Raw genomic sequence first — 19579 nt, 5'->3', positions numbered from 1 at the left:
TACGGGTCTACCTAGAAATTTGGGGGTGCTATTTTGCCCAGAGGGATAGAATGAGGGACTTAGAATATCTGTCTCCCTGGGATTCTTTCTAGACATATTAGAGCCACCAAATTAAAAATGAGAGAAATATAAAAATATCAAATTGCATACATTTCACTAACATATAGTGATCAAGCACCTGCAAGACATCTGCCAAAAAAGGGGCCAAATTTGCGGTGCCCCCACCCTAACATTCCTGCCCCAACCCCAGAGCACGTTAAAAAAAAGTCCCCCAAATAAGCAAAGAGTAGAGACCATGAATACTGTGCTGTAGTCATTCAGTGAAAACCCAAATTAACACTAATTATATTCTGGCTTGCTGTGGTGCAGCCAGTGTGACTTCACAAGGGAAAATGGCATCCGTGGCACTGGGTGGCATCATTCTGACACATTTACAGACCATTAGCCAGCGCTAATATCATTTCAAAGGGCTTGTGTCAAAGTGGGGAGGGCACCCGAGGAGCGCCATTCAGTCCTGTGTGATCTGTGAGTGAAAACTCTGGGCACCCAGGGGAGAGGAAGGGCTGGCACTGGGGGTAGGGGTCCGTTCCTAGCTTACCTACATCCCTCAATGTGGGTCACTCAGGGCAGGTTGTGTTCTCAGGCATAGAAAAAACTTCTAGAAACTTCTCTTTTTTGGGGAGGGGTTGGGGTGGGGATCTTGTCAGTAAATGCCCTTGCCTCATTAACTCATAGAAAGATGTTAAGTTCTTCCTTGGTGTCTGAGACTAATGGCCACGTGACGCAGATGCTTCCTGGGTGAAAGCTGTAGTTTGTTTCCATAATTGGAGTTTCCGAATTAGGCTCTCTTAGCCTAGCAGGCTTCTACCAGGGGGAGGTGGCCAGGTTGACTGTGACCTAAAGGAATTGCTAGACTGGTGGGGAATTCAAAAAACATTCATGGGTTTCAGAGAAGTAGGGCAGGAGAAGCTGCCACTGGCAGTATGGTCCCTGACCAGCCAACAGGGCATCCCTGGGGACTTGCTCGATAAGCAGGGTCTCAGGCCACAGCCCTCCTAAACCAGAATCTGCATTTCAATAAGATCCCCAGGTGATTCCCATGCATATTAGCTTTTTTAAAAGCCTGACCAAAAAGAATGCTTTTTAAGAGAAGGGTCTTTTTTTTTTTTTTTTTTTTTAATGAATGTCTACACTGACATTGTATGTCTACATACACTGAAAGCTCTTGGGCTTTCTTGAAGTTAGACCTCCACCAAATCTCTTCTATCTGCCTTATGTCCTCTTTTACCAGTCTATTGCTCTACCTCCTCCTATGCGCCCAGTTTGTCCATGCAGCCTCCATAGCCATCTGGATCCTGCCAGCAGAAGGCCCCAGTCTGCAGTTAAAGCAGCAGAAAAGTGGAAAAAGCACCCAATTTAGATCATAAAAACTGGATCCAAACCTTAGTTCTGCGGAATCCTGAAAAAGTAAGTCTTTCCACTTCTCTAATAACACCCTCGATGTTTTCTTGGATGCAGAGATGAAGTAGCGTATGCAAAAGAATTTTATGAGCTGTAAAGCATTAAAGATAAACCTAAGGTCATGTTCCCCAAGGGGCTATTTTTGAACATAAGCTATTCATCAAGGGGGCAATACTGTGTAAAGTTTAAGGACGTGGGCTCAAAGCAGATTGCTGGGGTTCAAATCCTAGAGCTACCACTTCCTGGTTCGAAGACATCTGACTCCGTTTCCTCATTTGTCATGGTAGCTGCTTAATTATTATGATAGGGCCATTGTGAGGAGTGAAAGAATTAATATCTATGACATACCCAAAGACGCCTTATAAATGTCAGCAGTGATTACTATCTGTCCCTGATGTCCAAAATATCCGTAAATATCAGCAATGACTACTGCTAAGTGTGGTAACTTTACATCTGGGAATTTTATACTTGTATCATCTGTAAGGGAAACACAGAGACATGGAATGAATGAATAGAAAACAAACTTAGAGGCATTTGGGAGTGGGGGAAAGAGAAAGAGATAGACAGATATCCAGAGCTACAAAGGCATAGAGTAATACATAGAATAAGCAAAAAAGCAGCCCTGGGTAGCTTATAAAAGGGTAGACTTTATATTATTCCGGAAAAATAAGCATGGGGGGTATCACTGCAAACAAATGATTATTTGTTATAGTTCAGAGCCAAAATAGACTAGGGTCCTATGTCAGGTGCTTGCCCACCTGCAGAGACAGAATTGCCATTATTGTGCATGGAGGCTAATTCTACATATTATACGAATAAGTTATCATACCATGCCCTTAAATAAATAAACTCAAGTTAAAGAGCATGATTTTATGCCACACAATAAAATTATGGAAATGCATTGAAATGCACTTACGATAGATCTCCAGAAAAAGCTTTATGTTCTTAGATCTCCAGAAAGAGCACTTCATGCCATCCCTCTTCGTGCCATCCCTCTTGTATGGAAGTTTTGCTTTTGGTAACTAAACCAGAGACCTGCCCTCAACCATTTCCTCCCTGCCACATAAAAGACCACAAGATTCTGTGAAATCCTGCCATGGTCCTTTTCCTGTGGCTCTGGGACTCTCCCTTCCAGCCATGGCTCACAGTTGCTCACATAGCCATGGTCCTCTTTCCTGGGATCTTCTTCTGTTGAGTCTCTTTTGAAGGAGTGTTTAATGTGTCCCTGGATTGCTATTTTCTAGATAGCTAGCTCAACTTTTGCTTTCTCACGCTCTTTGCTACCTATGCTCCTATCCTGACCTAGTCCAGGTACAGGGCTTCCACTTCAGGGGGTGTAGGCAGCCTCCCTCAGTACCTTCTGCAATCGACCTGTGCTCATGGCCATCATGTTAAAGACTGCAGTCTTGAAAGATGATCCTTCTCCAACATAGAACCTTTCTCTTCACTTCTGAAGTTCTTTTCCCTTCCCCCAACGTCCTCATGGTGTCCTTTGTTGAGCACAATACCCCACCATGGTGCTCCATTCTACCACCATTCATCTGACTTGCTGCCTGAAATCCTGCCATCAGATATTCTTAAGGTAAATGCCTCTCAGAGGAGTACCCTCAATTAAGCCATTAATGAACATGTGGGGGAAATTAGTGAAAGGGGATCCAACACCTTATAGTGTTTAAGATTTGACCAGATGGAACAAAATGGTACAGTGTGAAGAAGTTCTTATTGGAACAAATGTCACCTTGTAATGAGAGAAAGTAAGCAGGCTGTCTCATCAGGACTTAATTCTTGGGAGGCAGCCTTTTGCAGTAAATGAGATACAATGAGACAGTATTGTGAGGAAGTTTTATTCTGCCTCAGTTATTCTCAGATGTTGATTATGCCAACAAGATCATTTCCAGAGTCCTCCTAAAATAATTATACATATGAAATTCCATGGATTTGTGTTTGAAGTATTCAAATCTTCCTGGAATCCAAGACTCCACAGCTTCATTGAAAATTCAGTTAACATCCTTGCCCACTGACACTAGAGTATTGATCGAGTGGTATTATAAACATGTGCTTTCTAAGGATGACACTTGATGGGATGAGCACTGGGTGTTATACTATATGTTGGCTAATAGAATTTAAATAAAATAAAATATCTTTAAAAAATCATGTGCTTTGGGGTAACTGGGGACTCAGTTGGTTAAGCCTCTGACTTCAGCTCAGGTCCTGATCTCAGGGTCCTGGGATGAAGTCCTGTATCATTGGGTTCCCTGATCAGTGGGAAGTCGGCTTGTCGCTCTCCCTCTGCACCCCGCCCCCCGCTTGTGCTTTCTCTCTCTCTCCTCTCTCTAATAAATAAAGAAAATCTTTAAAAAACAAACATATGCTTTGGCAAAGAATAATTCAGTGACATTTGTGTACAGTTTTCCCACAAAAGTTCTGGGAGACAGTTTTGGATCTGCTGGTCCAACATGTTCATTAATGTGCCCAGAGGGAGCTCAAGGCAGTCAGCTAATAAAAAAAATGGGGATAAATGGTTATTTTTCTTCCTTCCATTCATGAAAATCCTTTCTCTGAGTGACTTAGTATATGTAGAGCACAGACTCCTGAATGAGAAGAAAGGAACAGAGGATGAAACTGATGAGTGACCTCTCCTTTGATTCTTAAACAATCACCAATATCCATTGATTACAAGCACGTTCACACATACATTTCAAGGTATCATTGTGGTTTTTTATTTCATTCACATGCGTGCTCTCCCTGTCTCTCGGTTACTCCCTATCTCTGACTCTCTTGAATTATTTAATGTTTTTCTCCAGTTAATCTAAATTAGAGGGTTTTTTTAAGGGGGGGGGGTGGATGGGAAGAGACACTAAAAATAGTCACTGAAGCCAGGATATATTACACCAACTGCTTTTGCCTCTGGTGGTTACTGGAGTTTCCTTTGTTGTCTTGTTTGATTGTTTCATTTATATGGCAGGTTAGACAGCAACAGACTTCTGTTATTGCCTTTTCTCAGTGGTGGATTTTTTAGGCTCAGCTCCCCCTGAGGCAGCCACTCCCCATCCACAGCTGGTGACAAGAGGTGCTGTTGCTCTCAGTGCTTACACCTACTGGAGAAAGATCAACAGAGATGCTATTAAGTGGCATAGAGTGTCTCCATTTTTAACTGTTTAGGCTTTTGTTGAGAGACACACGTGTACACACACACACACACACACACACAGAAATTGGCAAAAAAAAAAAAAAAAGCTAAGAGAGAGAGATCATCGGGCCAGTTGAATCTTCTAGATTCTTTCTGTCCTACTTCTGCAGCTGTTCAATTGCGTTTGTCTTTGTTCTTGCCTTCCCATCCCCAACTTCCGTCCTCTCCTGATTTTTTGCTGCTATTTTTCAATAAACAGAAATAGTTTTCTAACCAAACTGTGACAGAAATACATTAAAGTGAAGAAGGCATTTGTAGGTAGGGCCAGGGTTTTCGAAACACAGTGAGAGCACGAAGATCAGAAATTCAGTCCTCGGGGCTATGTTTTAAAGTTCTCCCAGGAAACTTTGGGTCATTAGTCCCTTTCTCACTTTCCATTACTCTTTTAGTTAATGCAGCCTCGGAGTCATCCTTGGCATAAAACTGGGAATGAGGAGATTTATGGAGGAAAAGGAAGTGAAACTTTATGAAATTAAACAGATTAGATGGTTCTGGTAATACTTCAGGCAGTAAATTAGCACTACAAATTGCAAAGAGACCCAAAGGAATCTTCCCAGTTAGGAGAGTCTTCAAGTGCCTCAAGTCTTCAGGCACATTGGCTGCCTTTTTATTTCCACTAAAGTCCATCCAGCAGAGAGTCGGGGTACAGAGTCTCCAAATAGTCACACTGTTGTTTTTGGTTGTGATGTTTTTTATTTTTTATATGCGTGCTAAAAGCAAAGTAAGGTAAGGAAATGTAGGATTAAGGAATATCACCTAGTCTTCAGTTTAAGGCCAAAACCACCTGATCACCTACTATGTGCATAGCACTGAGGTATATATAATCATACTCCAAAGAAAACATTCAAAAGATATTAAAAAGGAGGGAGACTCTGGAGCCAGGTACCTAAATTTAAAGCCATACCAGAGAGGATGGCAAATGTCTTTTTTTTTTTTTTAAGAGAGAGTAAGCATGTGCACATGAGTGGGTAGAGGGTGGGAAGAGAGAGGGAGAGAGAGTCTTAAGCAGACTCCCCACTGAGCAGAGCCTGACACAGGGCTCAGTCTCTCAAGCCCGATATCATGACCTGAGCTGATATCAAGAGTTGGACACTTAACCAATTGAGCCACCCAGGTGCCCTGAGGATGGCAAATGTCTTTAAGGAGATTATAAGAGAAAGTCAGCAGTCCCTCCTGTAATAATAATGCAAGTCACCAGGTGACTAAGAGTCCAGGTTAAATCCTACAGAAGATCAAGAAGGGTGGTGTAATCAGAAATGGCCTGGCTGTGCTGAAATTATCATTGGGAACTGAAAAATAAGTAGGATTTGGACAACTGTTATAGATCGAAGAAGCCATTTTAAAATGTCTCCCTCTTTAAAAAAAAAAAAAAAAAAAATGTCTCCCTCTTTCCAAAACTATAAATTTATGAGCGAATTTGGCTCTATGTTTTAGAAAATCCCCAAAGTCCTGGCTATTTTCTCATTTGAATAAACCTGATAGGCTCCCATTAATATCACGAACTCGCCCCCTAAGCAAACTGAGTGAAAATTTGGTGATGTCATATCATAGAATACCGCATGAGAAAGGCCTTCAACATCCTGTGACTTCAATTTCATTTCTATTCTTGATTAGTCTAGAATGGGATTTCATTTTAAAACTGGGAATCCTTTTCACAAAAATATAATCAATCTTGAGAACCCCCTGAGTAATTTATTAATCATATCATCAATGTTTCATGGCACAGGAGAAGGAGATTTTAAAACAATGTTTCATTTAAGGACAGTCTATAATTCAAAATTGATACATTCCAATATAATATTTAATAATATTTATGACACAAAAGAGTTAATTTTTACTTTTCCCCATTTAATACATATACACTATTTACTTTACTATTTAATTATGTAAGAAAAAGCATCATTTGTGTACAAATTAATTTTTAAAAAATGTGTTGAATTTGGTTTGGGGGCATCTGTATTAAAACATGAATTAAAAATTAAGTGTTTTACAACATCAAAATCTTTTAAAAATGCTATTATAACTTCTTACTTGGAATTCATATGCTTTATTCTCAAGTAATTGTTATTTTTTAAATATTTTTTTCTTGTGTTTCTAAAGGAAAATATAATGGAGAAGGATTTTGGCTATTATTTGCATTGTCTTTGTAAATAATACATCTTAGATATGGATAGTCTATTCCCAACAAATGAACAGCCAAATTGGCCATAATAAGTGCTGTGTTTCCAACATGTGTTTCACAAGACTGGAGACAAGGTAATGCAGGAACTCTAATGAGGTAAGTGTGCCCTGTGGGTTCTGGGTAGCCTTTTCAGGGAGAGCTAACATAATGTGATGTTGAGAGGAGAATCCTGGAGCTGGGCACCTGAATTTAAATCCACCTTTCCCACTTTCTAGCTGTGTGACCTTGAGCAAGTGACTTAACCTTTCTGAGCATCAGTTTCCTCATCTATAAAATTGGGATAATAATAGTGCCCACCCACCCTCTGAGATTATTAAGAAAACTGAGTTAATTCATATTTTTATTTTTTATTATTTTTAAAAAGATTTATTTATTTATTTTAGGTTGGGTAGGGGAGAGGCAGAGGGAGAGGGAGTGAATCCCAAGCAGATTCCCTGCTGAGTGCTGAGCCTAATGCAAAGCTGGATCCCATGACCCTGAGATCGTGACCTGAGCCAAAATCAAGAGTTGATCACTCAACCAAAAGAGCCTCCCAGGGGCTCCTAATTAGTATTTTTAAAGCAATTAGGACAGTGCCTGGTATATGGTGCACACTATACATATATTAAATAATAAATTATTTAATAATAATTAAATAATAATTATTCTCCTCACTAATTTGTATTAAAAGTAAAATACCAGCATTTTTTATGTGTATTGCTTGTATAGATTATATCCTGATGTCTAAGAGTAAAAATGATTTTAAAATGTGTAATGGTTCACATATAAAATGTGGCTGGATCACACACAGGCTCATAGAATCAATCAGTCAGCATGCAAATTTATGTCCCTTTTTGCATATGTTCAGGCTCCTCCTTCTTTAAGAGCAAACATTTAGATAATTATTTTTTAATTGAAATTGAAACTGACATCATTACCACCTTTTAAAACAGAAATTTCCTGGAACATCTTTACAAACTCCATGATTTGGAAAACCAGGCCAACACTTTATCTCTAGATTTGAAGGCAGCTCATAGTATCTTTGTAAAGCTCGCTTTCATTCTGGCTCAAAATAGGAAGAAATTTCAAACTTACACACTCTCAGTGTTGCTTATACAGCTGTGCGGGCTGCAGACTGCACATCTTCAGGGCTCCTGAGCCATTTTCTATGTGAACGTTGCCACCAAAGGGTACAACTGAGTACCCCTGGATCCCCTACTCCCTGTATGATCTGTTGAGCCATTTAAGACCTATCTTGTCTCTCTGTCACATGGCAATCTTCCTTCAAATACTGGGAGATAGTGATCATATTATTCCAAGTCTTCTCTTTTCCAAGTTAAATACCATAACTTTCATCAGTCCTGTTTCATATGGCATTTTTCCAAATTCTAAATTTGTTCGTTCAACATTGATTGAGTCTTGACTTTGTCCCATGGTAAGCTAGTCTGTGGTGATACCACTCTGCATAAGGTATAGCCTCTCCCCTCAAAGACTATGCCCCAGTTTGTTGTCTTCCCCTTGTATGTTGCCTAGCACTCAACAACGTACTTGGTTGATGAAGTCTGGATTGTAGCTTGCTTTTTTGATTGCCACAGACAGGTGCTGAGTGTCCAAACTCACATATTCTGTGCTTAGCTATGTCTCTCTCTGCCCAGAGTTTGGCATTTTGATGCAAAGAGCTTTATTTTCATTCATGCTGATTTTCATATTCTAAGACAGTCTATCAAGCCCCAGTTATTAACATTTTAAAAATATTCAATATATTCATTGTCATTCCAAATAAAATGACATTTTTAAGTCATCCATTTAAAATGTTAGACAAAGCAGAGTTCCCATTGAAGCCCTGCCCCCTGGTACCATTCCTATCCATTAACATGTTCCCTATGGTTTCTGTTGTTTGCATGCTAACTATATGCATTTATAATCTTTAGTCCTCAAACTTGTCCACCAAAGATCTCATGTGGGGTTTTTTCAAATTTTTCCCTGGAGTCTTGCTTTTATGTCGGTTATATTTCCCTAATTCTTGGTGTAAAGATCCTACCAAAGGAATAACTGGAGATTGTAGAAATTGCTTGTTTTAGGTGACCCCATGTTGGTTCTTAATAATCACTACTACATACCCTAGGATTCTTAAGCCAGCCCTTTAATAAAAAATCCTGATTATTCTGGAGGCAGTAATACTAGAATTAAGGACCTTAGTAGGTTGTTTGCAAAACTTTCCTTTAAAAATTATTCCTCTTAAAAATTACCCTGGCAACTCCTGGTCATCAGTTCTGGCATCCGTCTTGTTCTCCAAGATTCCTCTAAGACCAAGGATTACAAATTCAGCCATCTTAATTGCAAATCCTCTCTGCAGAGCTAAAGGCCATGGTGGAACTCTCAGAAGCTGGCAGGAAACATCCCTTGCCTCAGACAGGATCATCCTAATTAATAATAATCACAATAATATTGTGCTTTGCATTTTATCCAGGGACACCTGAACAGCCGAATGCTTTATGAACACTATTTAATTAAGCCTTATGACAATCCCGTGAGGAGAACCTGGAAACTGAAAGATTGGTTTAATCTCTGCATAGGTAAGGAAACCTGTCAGGAGGAGCAGGGCAACAATGTAGGAGGAGACAGGGTGAGAGGTTAAATAGAGAGAGGGATTGATGGCAGATGTGCACTGAAACCTTTCTAACCAGCCACCAGCCACCAGCCACCAGCCACCAGCCACACACCTAGAGGAAATTCTCATATCTGAGTCTTTCTGAAATGTTCTGGTGGAATTTTATGTCTGTCCCTCCGAAATAATAGCCATGCTCTATGTGATTCATGCTTCTAGATGTGACTTTAAATTTACTAAAGAAAATTCTGATTAAACAATGTTTGTATTTCCTCTCACTGTCTTGCTATACCTTCTCTCTCTCTCTCTCTCTCTCTTTGGTCACCTCTCTGGGGCTCATATTTGTCAGCCACAAGAATGAGATGCAATTAAGTAAAGCAAATGATCACATTCATTGTCAATGCCAAGCCCACCTGGTTCCATCCTATCAAAGTGGTCAGAGACTCAAGGTCTAGCTGGAGAAAGCTATTCCAGATTCATCCAGGGCAATTCCACTCTTGCCCAAGAGGTGCGTATGAGTGCACAGGTGCACAGCCTGGGGCTGGTATCTGCTCTGCCCTGGGAAGCCAGACTCCTTAAAAAACTTCCCTAATCACCTAACACAAAACCAGAATAAACAGTTCAACCTCTTCTTTGCGAAGCTCCCTTGAGAAATAAAGTCTGTGTGATATTGAGTAATGGAAAAAAATAATTTGAAACTTCCTCTATTGACTTAAACACAACACACAGGGACCATTTTTTTTTAATTGTGAACACTTTTGAAATAAAACTTTTACCTCCCTAAAAAGTACTTGCTAAGCTAAATGGTCTAAACATCGCAGCCGATCACAAAACCAAGGTGTGTTGAGTTGAGTTAAAATAAGTTTAATGGAATGCTCTTTCCCAACTGAGTTTATTGTCTTCCTTCACACTTGGCCACCACGTAGCACTCGCACACCTGAGGAGTTTCTCAGTAGGTTTCTCTGGCTATGGCTTTCCTTTCCTGAATCACAGCTCACAATTCCACCCCCTGGATGGACCAAATGATGGACAAGAAGAAAGCAGACATGGTGAATAACTGGTTACTGAGATAAGCATCAGTAGTTGGTCATTTAGGTTGCTCTGTATTTTCTGTTGCAAATCAGTCTGGGCGCTTTGTGGAAAACTGCCATAATTGTCATTTTCACCTTACCGTCAGGGAATGAAGCCAGCACATCTGTATATATATATATATACGCATATGCAAATGTGGACAGAGAAAACGTGCACACATTCAAATATGCACAAACAGGAGATATAGATACTTATTTATATATCTATATATCTATATATTCTTCTCCCATCCATTCACCGCCAACACCAATTGCTTCAGAGATGAGGAAATGAAATGCTATTTTTAGAGAAAAGACCGATCTTTCATACGGATTGTCCAGAAAATGACGCAGCCTGCCACCCATTCAGACCTCAAGGCATTCAAGTGCTGCTTTGTTCCAATGCTTACTTCTATTCAAAGTTCATACTCTAAGATTAAATGAGCCTCCTTTGGCCAAAAGAAGAAGCTCCACCAGCATTGCCACTGATGCCCTTCTTTCTGTGTCTGCCCTACACGGGAGAAAAATGAACTTGGGCTTTGCAAAACTAGCGGCCCAATTATATTTTTAAAAAGATGTTTTGCTGACATCTAGAGGCATTGGGTAATAACACTTATTAATAATGATTCTTCCCACTTCTAGGGTGTCTCGCGTCGCACGAGCCCCTAGCTCTTTACACACATTAATTAATTACGCATCACAGCACCCCTGTGAGGTAGAGTAGGTAAGCATTATTATGTGCAAAGGATTTATTGATTTTTCAAAGCAATATATAGCTGGGGCACAGAGGGGAAAACCATAGGAGCATGAATTAAGGAAGGGAAAAAAAGAGATACAGTGAATGTAAAAGAAAACAAATAATACGAAGAATTACCCCCACTGTGCTCTTTAGAAAGGAGTGATTACTTCACAAGTTTCAAGGGCCTGAATGTTAACTAATTTGATTGTTAGCAACTTATGCTAAAGCAATGGAAATTGGAGGAAGAGAATCGTCAATAAAAAGTCCAAGTCTTCCTTTCCAACTGCATTCATAGAGCTCCCTGCTATGAGTGCTCTTTGCCTGGGCACTCCCAGTAGTTGGTAAGGGGCTGTGAGAGTGGGACAGACCTCTGATTTATGACAGAGGCATTTTGTTTGTGGTGGGAGTGGGGGTGCGAGATGGGGTGCATAGAGAAGGAGCGGCAGACACTACAGCCAAGTTTCTATGCAAAAATATGCTTGGAGGCTCTGGAATTTAAACTATGCCACTGAGTGCAGCTATAAATCGACTATTTTTTGGAATCCTTCTAGTCTTGTTTTATGGTAGTGGCTCAGCTGCTATTTTTTTAAAGCGATAACTATCCTAGGTTCTTATTTTAGGCATGATTCTTATTTATTTCCATGGAGCGAAAACTTCTGGGGCTTACGATTCATTTCCAAGCTGAAAGGTAATATTCTACTTAAAAAGAAAAGTGTCATAAAATCACTAGCTTGCAGACACCAAGACATGATAGAAGATGCGAGAAATGCTTTATATTCTTCATATAAGTTATCATAATGCTTTGTTTTTATGAGGCTAACAATAAGTTGCCTTTAAAACAGCTTATTTTGTTCAAAACTCATACTCATTGGGTCTGAAAAAACATAACAACAGAGTAAAATGAACATAAGTGAGCATAAGTGGCTCTCAGGGATTTGGGGGTGTTTATCCTTGGAGTTGACACTGAAATGAAATATCACCACCTCGCCCACCTCTTCCCCCACATTCCCAGGCACATGGAACCCAGATCTGTCACAATAAACACTGTTACCTCTGTTGTATGTTTGTGCACAACTAAAACTCTAGACCTAGGCTCAAAATGAGAGGGAGAGGATATTCTGAGGAAACCAAGGCCCATTAAGGAAAACCCAACTTCTGGGCACAGCTTCCTGGTGGACTTCCTTCTTCCATTCTCTACTAATGTGACATTTTTTTTTTTTTTCAGTTCATATTGCCATACTGACAGAAATTTCACCAATCCTAAATTTCTTAGCAAAAAAAATTTCTCCCTTTCCCCCTTTTTATAGACTTCATACATGAGGTTTATCAATCACTTGCTCACTGAAATGAAGTCACCATTCCTCCCAACTTGTAGCTACAACCAGCTATTTTGAAGACACTGGAATTTTGTTTGAGGTGGAGGTGAGATGAGTCCTTTGGAATTGTGGCTCACTTCGGGGAAAGGCAGGCCAGAGAGTGACATATATTAGACGTAAGAGCCCTGAAGGCCGGGGAAGAGGGCTGCTGGGTAAGAGAAAGAGGTGTCTATTGGAAGAGAGGGGGCAGATACCTGACAAATCATCAATCTCTAAATGTGGCCTGGTTTGTCTCAATGCCTCTGAATGAGGGAAGAAACCCTTCTTCTTCCTCTTCCTTCTCCACCTTCCTGCCTTTTGTCTGTGCTAGCATTTCTGACATCACATCTTTGTTACAATCTAACCATCCTCTGGGGCTAAGGAGGCTTCAGGAGCTCACCTGGGAATCCAAACACTATCAATAATCTGTTTTCTCAGGGAATATGTCTTTAAAGTTCCAAATTATGGGATAAGAAGATAATTTGGGAAACTACCCCCTTCAAAAATCAGAGACTGCTTTATTGTCATCAAACAAGCCAAGAAGTCCCCATAGTCATCTATATGGCACCACGTTTCTTTTAGTTTCAGGACCCGATTCAGTTCATGAATACTGCTGTTGATACATTCCATGATTTAAGAAAAAAAATTTACTATCAAACTTTCTGTGTACAGTCCTGTCCTACAAAGGATATGCAGTCACTTGCCTAAGATAGCAACAATTTATACCAGGTGAAGATTAGCAAATATATATGTCACTTCTTTTTTATGGCTAGATGCCTTCCAGGTGAAGAGAAGCTTGGATAGTTAAAACATTGCCATTGACTATTTTCACATGCCATTTGCAAAGCAGCTAGTGATATGAAGGAAAACATGTGTGGGTTCTAAAAAAAAATCAAGGAATTTGCTTTAAGAGACTTTTTTTATTATTTAGGACTGGGCCTTTTTGGAGGGTCATTTTCAGTTCTGTATTCTATTAAGCAAAATTTTATTTCAATAAAATATTTGGAGTTAGTGGAATCAATGAATGGAGGCTTACAAGGACTTTTTGCTGCTTGGCTTCATCTTAAATTCTGGATGATTTAGGAAAAGAGGAAATTTGGAGAGGAGATGTGTTGCTGGCTATACATGAACATCGGAGTTAATTGCAGAGAGCAGAAAGGTCTCTGCCTCATTATTACTGCCTCTAACCACACTTAGGACCTTTATTTCTTTATATGATCACACAGCAACCAGTTGGTTCACTCATCTGACTGTATGTACTGATCTCTGGTTCAAAAGATTAAAAGACAGTCAAATAGAAGCATCTCTCCTTTGTCCAAACCCCTCCAATTACCTTCCATCTCCTGCACAGTAAAAGCCAAAATCCTTACCACAGCTGACATGTTCCTAGCTAGTGTGTTCCCCTTCCCCTCTGACCTTGGCTCCTATAGTCTCCCAGTTATGCCACTCAGGCTTCCTCACTGTTCCTTAAGCACTTCAGAAATACTCCTGCCCCGGGGCCTTTGCACTTGCCATTTTTTCTGTCTTCTGTTTCCCTGGATATTTACGTGGATCTCTCTCTTATTTCTTTTAGGTCTGGGCTTCAGTATTGTCTTCACAGGGAGTTTTCCTTGGCCTTCATAGACTTTTTCAACACTCCTTTCCCTTCCCAAACCGTGCATGCTTCTCATCCTTTAACTCTGCTCTATTCTTCTTATAGACATTTTGATAAGCATAAAATTATTTATATTTTACCTCCTTATCATTAGTATCCCTCAAGTAGAACAAAAGCATATAAGGTCAGGAATTGTTGCTTTGTTCACTGCTGTATTCTCAGGGCAGAGAACCATATCCAGCACTTAGTAGGTGCTTAATAGACATGTATTTAAGTGAGTCTAGGGGAAAGTCCTAGGGATCCAAAGCAGAAATTGTTCATAGAAATCTGATGTGTAAATGTAGGAGCACCAAGCAGTAAATTTAAACGTGCAGAGAAATTAACTTTCTTTAAAGTGGCCAGTTGAACAAATTGAAATCACAGACCAAATTATGCTAGCAAGCCTTTAATGAAACTGCCACAAGTTCATTCAAGGCCGCCCAGATGATTTCAAAAGCAACGTGGCAGAGTGTGTCTATTTCAGAGTGATAAATGCACATTCTACTGCTAATGCTTCTTTCAGAAATCTTGTGTAGCTTCACTGAAGCTAATTTATAAACCTTAACTACTGTAGCTAATTTAACTCGCTAATTTTAGACATTGTATTGAATTAAAATCTGCATTTTATTGTGTATCATTTTGTCTACTGCTAACATTAATATGCATTTTGTAAAGTGGAACTACAAATGTTTTAAATACATATTTATGCTTTAAGAAGCATTTGTGTTAAGTAGTTGTTTTTTTTTCTTTTGTATATTTTAAAGGCTGTCCTATCAGATCATAGAGCCATCAAGCAAAGCCTCACATGCATAGGGCCAGATGGAAGCGCATCCCAGACTGGAAGGCCTGATAGGAATTTGGTAAATTCTTCCTTTTATTTCTTTTCCCCTATTGGAATAGCAAGAAAATGTGGTCTGGGGAGAGATGCTGAAATATTGCAATTGGTGTCCACATGTAACCACTCAGACAGTGCAGCTGTATTGCCAAAAACAAAAGAAAACAAAACAAAAAAAGGATGTTATTGGCAAATGGACTCAAGTCAATCCAATGTAACTGAGAGGGTCTATAAGTATTTTGGAAGAGTTAATATGTATTATAATCCCTTTCTCTTTACTATCTTATAGCCTAAATTGATAAAATGTTAAAAATTTCCACCTATATTCCATATATGTTCATTCTTTCCTACTTGCAAGCTTCTCAAATTCAGATAATTACTTATGGTCCTTGCCTATCCCACTATCCCCCAGACACATCATCCCTTCCCACACTGACACCTTCTGGTGTATAATACAGTTCTATGCATGTTGAAAGAATCTGAACAAATCATTGTTTATAGAAATAAAAAAAAAACTTAGATTATATATATATATTTGAGCATGCCTACCAATTCTGGCCTCTGTATAGAGACATAGGCATGCCACTATCACTACAAGATTACCATATCCCCAGAGTGGAGATTAACCATTCTTTTCCAGGCAGCTTTACAGCTATTAAGCTACCCACTTTTCCAGGGAAGGGCCGTATCTTTTTACAATTAATTTATCCCGCTTGTGAGATTGCATGTATGCATTTGATGCTTATTAGTAGTAAGGGCTTGTGCTATGCCACCCATGAACACAAAAGATTTAGAATAAATGTTGGAAAAGACTGGCTCCATTATTTGCAGGCAAGTGTAGTTACTCATTTTTAAAGCAAGAAGGATGAGGAGTTAACATTCCTTTCTCCTCTTAAGCGTAATTGGCATTTCCTTTGAGTTAATAACTATAAAGTTCCTTTAAAGGATTGGTCCAAGCTTTAGTAAAAGTAATGAGTACATAAAAAAAAAAATTTATAAGATAGGGCTCACAACAGATCTTGCTGGAAGACAGCAAGGGGTAGTAGAACAAGTGTGGCAGTTGGTAAGTCTTGGGTCCCTCACTTGCAAACTGTGTGTCATCTTTAAAAGATTGGAACTTACTAACTTTTACTTTTTAAAAATATTGTATTTATTGAGAGAGAGAGAGAGAGAGAGAGAGAAACAGAGAGAGGAAGCACGAGTGATAAATGTTTATCACTGGGCAGGGGCAGAGGGAAAGGGAGAAGCAGACTTCCTGCTCAGCAGGGAGCCTGACACAGGGCTCAATCCCATCCTGGGATCATGACCTGAGCTGAAGGCAGACGCTTAATCAACTGATCCCGTTGAGCACCCTAGCACTCACTAACTTTTAAATAAGTACTACCATCCTCGTATTATAGATGAGGAAACAAAGACTCAAGAGAGTTTGCAAAAGAAAAGGATCTAAAGTGCTTAGCACACAGTAGAAACTTGATGCATGTTAACTCACTATCATTAACAATAAAAACACTACCTGCATTTATGAAACCTTTACCGTTTCTCCAGCATTCTGGGGATCACTTTGTATGATCTCATTTAATGGTCATAACAATCTTCTGCCCCTTTAGTAGGTGGAGAAACTGAGGCACAGGTGGCTCACACACACACACACACACACACACACACATACACACACACACACACACACACAAGCACTATGGTTTTCCCTGGGAAAGACCATAGTTGCCAAGCATTTGCCAAGACCCTTTTGCAATGCCAACACTGAGACGTAGCTTTCCCAACTTAATTTTTTTTTATCTCAGTACAAACACAACCCTTAAATTCTCTTTATACTACAAAGGGCAATTACACACTGAGTCATCTTCTCAGATATTTTGAAATAAATCTCACATTTTCCTGAGCTATTGAAACTCAATGTAGTGTATTTTGTTTTGGAGAATCTAATCTTAGGTAGTTGCCTACATTTGCAAATTCATTTTCTGCAGCTGTGGACATTTCCCCTAATTTTATCTATCCTGAAACAGTAAAGGAATAAGATACTTGGTCTTACCGAAATGTGTATTTAGGTGAGTGAACCAATTCTCTTGTTAAGACTGAGAGATAGCAGTAATGGTTATGATTTTCATAGCAGCTAGCAGTTGGGTTAGTGCTTTATGGTTGACATAGTGTTGTCCCAATTAATTATCACTTTGAGCCTTACAACCCAGCAAGATATCAGGGATCCTTGCTCTACCTCACAGATACGGAGGCTGAATGAAAGCTCCAAGTTGGGAGAATCCAAAAGGAGATTGGTACAGTGGGCATTGTGCAGACATCACCTCCAACCATCAGGACAACTATGCACACTTTAATTTTGCATCCCCATATACAATAAAGAGAAAGTTAAGCAAATCGGTTGACAAGGAAACTTTTAAGTGGCAGAAATGGAATTTGAGTTCAAGACTCACTGCCCGCCTCCAAGGCCATCGTATCAAGTCATGCTGACTTCCCCAAGTCTTTCCTTCCTCTCATTATTTAGCTTCTATTTAGGTCTTTTTAGCTTCCGCTCACTGTAAAGCCAGCCCCAACAGAGCTTTGTAAGGGTCATACATGGGAATAAGTTATTTAAGGTTCTTAGATAGATATCATCTTGGGTTCCTAAAAATGTTCAAAATGTGCAGAGGCACAGCATCGGTGGTGGCTCCTGGTGAGCGATTTCTCACTGGAGAACAATGGAATGGAACAGTGGAATATGTCTAAAACACATGATAAATGTCCATAAAATTCAAAGACATGGAGCAAAAAGGTATACATCCCTTATTAAAAAAAAATGTCAGCAGGACCAAAAGGCACATATGTCAAAAGAACTTTGGATTCGCAGCCCCGGATGACCACTACACTATTCTGTGTTTGTGATTTCCTCTTCCCTGTATGTAAAATTCAGGCCTTTTGTCAGATTTGAACAACAAGTGTTTATTGAGAATCTATTGCACGAAGCATAAGGAAATTGATGTATGACTATTAGAAAAAATCAGGTTTCCCAGTTCCCCTTGAACCACAACAGTGATTTCAAATCACTTGAAAACATTTTGTTCCATTTTTCTTAAGCTTTCTAATTTAATCAAGACATTTAAAGAAAATCAGCTCAAGCTTATTAAGACCCTTAGCCCATGAAATGGAGAGGAGTGTGGTTGTATATCTACGTATGTATCTATCCACATATCTGTGTATCTGTCTATACTCACACATACATTTATCTATATGCATGCATGATTAAGACTTCCTAAAAATGATAATGGCTTCCACAAAAGTCATTGTTTTGCGGAGAGCTAGGGAAACATCCTTACAAGCCGAAAGCTTTAATTTCATTGTATCAGAAAGGATAGGCTGCCCATACACCGACAATTCTGCAGCCCCTTTCTCATCCTACCGTGTGCTGTGCTTCACATAACTTTCCCTTTCCTTCCTCCAGTTCTTCCTTTCTGGCTTCTCTCCCTCTTTTTGCCTTTATTAGGGAGTCTTTGTCCTTTAGCCAGAAGCAAGCCTCCAGGCGATACCCCATGTTCTAATAAAGCAGCCCCTTTGTCAATGGCAGTAATGATGACCTCTTTTGCAGCTGCCCCTGGTGTTGCATTTTGTAACACAATTTGGCCTCTTTGGGCTCTGGTTTGTCCTATTTAACGTACTGCAGGGGTCCCCTGTTTGATCTCTAATTGATATAATTGACTGGGAATAATCGGGAAGGCTTTATAGATGTTTATTGATAGCTAATTTTCCTTCATCCATTGTTTAATTCGATAAGAGCATAACCTAATTTATTGTCACTCCAATAGGGATCCATTACCCTTTTGATAAATGCTTCTGGGGCCAACTTGTCAGTAACTGATTTCAAAGAGCTGTTTAGCCCACAGAGTCCATCATTAGTTAATGGCAGTTTAGAAAGCTAATGATGTTATAAATTACAATCAATAAGAACATGGAAATTACAGTTGTTGAGCAAGATAACACTATATTATTAAACCAACACCAAACCACACCTTTGCTTAGTGTATGTGGTGGAGGGTTTGTGCATCCATGTACTAATCTTCATGATTACCCCCGAAAGCCATGGATTAGGAGGGAAATGGTGGGAGTAGTGGTACTCATTCTTACAGCACATTGCAGGAGAGAGAAATTACAGTATGTTCCTCTCTCGTGGAGGGAATCCAAAGCCCAACACATGAGCACACACATGTCTGCAGCTCCCCATTTTCTCAAGTCTTTCATCTGAGCCTATCACACTTCCTCACAAATCATGACTTAGCAAAAGTAACACCTTGAATTTATCAACACAGATGCTTAATTGACTAATAACCCTTGGAGCTTCCAGATGACATCATCTATTTTATTCCAAGTATCTAGTTGGCAAGCAGCACTTTTCTCCTTTTGAGAAAACTTCCCTCCAGTACTTTATTTAGCTGTGTCCAATATCTATTTATTTAATACTTAATATGTGCTCGATGAGGACACAATTATGGAAAATCCTGAAACAGTCCCTGCTCTACTGGA

At 39.6% G+C, this 19579-nt stretch overlaps 1 long non-coding RNA gene across 1 annotated transcript in view; it reads left to right on the top strand.

The window, feature by feature from the left end:
* Positions 1 to 436: 436 nt before the first annotated feature.
* The window catches only part of LOC144317387 (uncharacterized), a 54047-nt gene continuing 34904 nt past the window's right edge, over positions 437 to 19579 (top strand). The window contains exons 1-6 of the long non-coding RNA XR_013383389.1: positions 437 to 525; positions 1292 to 1467; positions 6752 to 6929; positions 9283 to 9388; positions 9770 to 9928; positions 14982 to 15077. This is a non-coding gene — a long non-coding RNA (uncharacterized LOC144317387). The remainder of the gene's footprint in view (positions 526 to 1291; positions 1468 to 6751; positions 6930 to 9282; positions 9389 to 9769; positions 9929 to 14981; positions 15078 to 19579) is intronic.

Source organism: Canis aureus, chromosome 7 (assembly GCF_053574225.1).
Source record: "Canis aureus isolate CA01 chromosome 7, VMU_Caureus_v.1.0, whole genome shotgun sequence".
Classification (NCBI taxonomy): Eukaryota; Metazoa; Chordata; class Mammalia; order Carnivora; family Canidae; genus Canis; species Canis aureus.
Note: the sequence above shows the minus strand (reverse complement) of the source record. Positions and strands in the feature narration are given on the sequence as shown.